The 4,136-nt window shown below is 35.9% G+C and overlaps 1 non-coding gene across 1 annotated transcript; it reads right to left on the minus strand.

Moving 5' to 3' along the window:
- Positions 1-2,015: 2,015 nt before the first annotated feature.
- Positions 2,016-2,234, minus strand: LOC148802270 (small nucleolar RNA U3). Its single transcript, XR_016083216.1, has one exon. It is a non-coding gene; the product is annotated as a small nucleolar RNA U3 (small nucleolar RNA).
- Positions 2,235-4,136: the final 1,902 nt, after the last annotated feature.

Genomic DNA, 4,136 nt, shown 5'->3' on the forward strand with positions numbered 1-4,136 from the left:
AATTTTATCAATGATGGAAATGTAACACAAAATTTAATGTCAATTTAGAAATCAAACAATTTTTATTTTTAGATGGTGGGTTAGTGGTTTGAGTCAAATGATACCATAGACAAACAAAAATTAAGTATGATAAGTAAAAAATATTTTATATAATGTAAATGAAATATATAATTTAAAGGGAAAATTATAATCAAAGTCAGTTGTACATTTAAAATTAGGTTTCAGGTTGGTCCAGAAACCAACAAAAGTCTGACAATCGGCTCTACATTTCAATTTATAAAAACCGTCGCCATGTTATTAATGGCTTATGTGGTTGTTTCCAACATGAGACTCTTAGTCCATGTTGGACACATCAAAAAATCTATGCCGAAAATAGGTTTTCAGTTTCTCTCTCACTTTCTCTGTCTCTCGATCTCCCTCCCTTATCTCTCACTCTTATAGTCATCTCTCGATCTCCCGCTTCCTCTGTCTCTCCAACTCTCTCAACTTCTGTAGCCAAATCAAAACCTCTCTCTCTCTATTGTTCTCCCTCAAATTTTCTCATTCTTCTCCCTCACTCTCCTTCTCGGTCAATATCTTTTTCTTTCTCAATCTCTATTGTTCTCCAATTGATGTAAATTTCATAGCCAAGAGCTTCTTATGATTTTTTATCAAATTGGTGTAATAATTTTTGAACCATAACAAGTTGGTCTCATGTTCTTTTATACGATCTGATTAATACCATATAAGTGTGTAAGAAAATAAAAAACAAGAGAGAGAGAGCAGGAGAAAAACTGAGGAAGAATGATAGAAATTAAGGGAGAATGAGAGATCGACCGGGAAAGAAAATGAGAGAGCTTGAGAGAATGATAGAGAGAAATCGATATAGATAATGAAAATATAGAAACCAAAAACTATTTTTATTTATTTTCAAATCACATAGTAGTTGAGTAGATAAAGATGAGAGAGAGAGAGAGACTAAAAACCTTGTTATTTTCCAATCACCCAACATTAATGGGCAATTTTAGTATAAATTTTTTGTTGTGTCCAATATGGATTAAGAGTCTCATGTTGGCAACAACCACATAAACCTCCGATGACATGGTGGGGGTTTTTATAATTTGAAATGTAAAGCCGGTTGTCAGAGTTTTGTTGATTTATGGACCAATTGTAGCCTAAGTTTAAATGTATAGTCAGTTGTGATTATAATGGAAAGCTTTTTTCTTATCTAGATAGTGGGTCGGTGACCCAACTTTTCAAAGAAACCCATGATGTCATAATTGAATAATAAATATTTAAGATTATTTTTAATCATTTTGTTATTTTTTTTTTAATTTTCAATTTCTATCTTAACTATGATATATTTAAAATTCAAGTCATTAATATAAAGAAAAATTTCTCACGTACAATGCATGTGCTTAATTACTAATTCAATAAAATGTCTGAATGGGCACTTGCTACTGTTTGTTTATTTCTGGATTTTGTAAGAAACTACATTGTTAAGTAACTAAATACCCTGATTTGCTTTTTAAAAGTTCAAATCTAGTTGGGCACTTGCAGAAGGGTTCTTGTCTGCAAACTGCTTTTAGTTATGGATTCACGACTATTGACAGATCAGAAGGGGTTCGTGGTATACGAGGAAGCTAAAATTCTTTTGCTCCAGATCAGTGATCACTAGAATTGCCACTCTTAAAATTAGTTAGTAGTCATCTCATCTACTATTTTGGAAGGATCAAGAGCAGAAGAGAAGGAAAAAAGAACAAAGTGGATGAAACAAGTGGTTTTGGGAAGTCTTTCCTCTTAATATCAGAGCCAGGTTTTGATAACTAGACACCACTAAGCATCTGAATAAATGCTTGGCCATTTGTGAAAAAATACGAAAAAGCAAGAGAGAGAAAATGCTGAGATGATGCCTGGCACCTCGAATAAACATTTACTCAATATATATAAACAGAACCAAACACCCTCCTACTTGGGGTAATGGATCGATATGCATGATTGTGGAAAGAGGTTGGTAAAAAGTAAAAAGAGGTTTTAGTCTGTCAGACAACCGCACGACCATCTCATCCTGGCGAAACCGGATGGGAACGATCCTCTACAGCCGAGATGGCCTAGAAACCAGACTATCCACGCCATTAATCACGCTCTGGTCGCATGGTCACGATTCTTCCACCAGACTTAGGCTCCTGTCTCCTTTGAACTGAAGGATACAGAAGTACGAGCCTATAGAACAGATCCTGTTCAAGTAAGGTCGTACCCTTATTTTCTTTCGCACAACCTAAAAACTCTCTGAAAATTTTATATTTTACCGATATGGGATTTTAGACAATAAGAAGCGAAATAGAAGAAAAAGATTTTGGGCACCCCTTTTCTTCATATAATAATATCAGAGCCAGGTTTCGATCCTGGGACCTGTGGGTTATGGGCCCACCACGCTTCCGCTGCACCACTCTGGTTAATTTATTCAAAATAATTGAATGGAGGTTGAAACATAGGTCAAAGTCCGTAGTAGAAATTTGATTTTGGGACCACTCTGATTCATTGGTTTCCTGCTTTCTTATTAAAAAAATTTTTAAATCGAATCTTATAAAGAAATTGGCCAAAAATAAGTTAAATAACTCAACAGGCTCGAAGGGATAACCTCTTAATCCATAATCCATAATATAATTAAATGATTTATCAGTAAACCATATATTGGATTTGATATTAAGTAACAGAAGATGTTATATATCCTTATAATATTTTTCAATAACAGAGAATAACCACATTGAAGTATAGATAGATGGTCAGATGAATGAAAATGGTACGTTAATAAAAGAAAAAAGTTGTGATGGATTAATCAATTTGATCGGCTCCATTGATTTGCCTTCTCTAGGCCCTGAGATACTCAAGACACACCTACTTCCATGAACCATGGATGTCAATGCATTGGGTTAAATGGTAGATTTGGCTTGACTCGAATCTATATAGGGTTGGGTTAGGGTTTTTGATGATTTTTTTGATCTGAATTGAATCGGGTTCAGATTTTGGCTAATCCACCCTGTTGGGTCATGATATCCTTGCACATACATAGGTAGTTTTCTAATTTGTTGATTTCTAACTCTATACTCTCAAAAGTTTAGGATTTCTTTTTATATTTATTTTGGTTTTCCTCTTTCAATGACAAAGAAAGTGGCATTTTAGAACCTATAAATAAATGTCCAATTTAAATTAACAGCTAGCATCTTAGAACTTGTAAACAATTTTCAACTTAAATGAACAGCTGTTAGGTTTTGAAAATGGGTTATAAAAAGTACAATTGAAAGGATGTGGTTAGGTCTGGTTGGTATTGATGACGGATAATTTGGCCCGACCCATTGGTACGCAAACATGTGGAGTGACCTAATAATTAGATGACAGCTCAACATTTTTGAACACCTCAGTAGGCCAGGTCAGCTCGGGCACCTTGGCTAAGACCGAGGTCCGAGCAGCTTGTGGTGTTCTAACCTACCAAGGTGCCATGCAGCCCTCTTCTAGAAGCTAGCCAGCCATCTCCGATCTTTCTTGGATCACATCGCACATCAGCATCTTTATCTCGCTTGGATCGGACGAACTCGATAAGCCTTGTTATCTCTCATGAAGTCCATCTCCGGGTACAAAATGAACTCTAGCTGATTACGCAGGCCAGAGATCTCGGATATATAAGGACATCACCTTCAGTCTCATAAGGTACATGCGATTTAGCTCTTTTGCTCCCTTATTCACAAGCAAATCAGCTCACTATAACACTATTCGCTAATTTAAGCATCGGAGTGCCCATATCGGGTAAAGCACCCCGAGACCTCTGATATTGTGTTTCTTACGGTTCGACCGGCCACGTGTTAGTCCAATATCCAAACTGCCTTCTAGCTAGGAGCAAACAGATCACACATGAGCAGGTATCACGTTAAATCAAGGTTGGTTCAGGTTTGAAAATTACATATTATTAAGTCAGACTGGGTAGGTTTCTGGTTGGAGTTGGTCTTTACCATGATTGGTCGTATGGGAAAGGTAAGATGGTTTCCCTCTTACTCAATCTGCTATCATGTATCTTGAGAAATAATAAGTAGACTTGCCAAGACATCATTTCCCAAATTAAACTATAAGATTGGTTATGCAACAAAAGCTTGCAATAATCA

This window comes from Nelumbo nucifera, chromosome 2 (assembly GCF_055504915.1).
Source record: "Nelumbo nucifera cultivar China Antique chromosome 2, China Antique-T2T, whole genome shotgun sequence".
Lineage (NCBI taxonomy): Eukaryota > Viridiplantae > Streptophyta > Magnoliopsida > Proteales > Nelumbonaceae > Nelumbo > Nelumbo nucifera.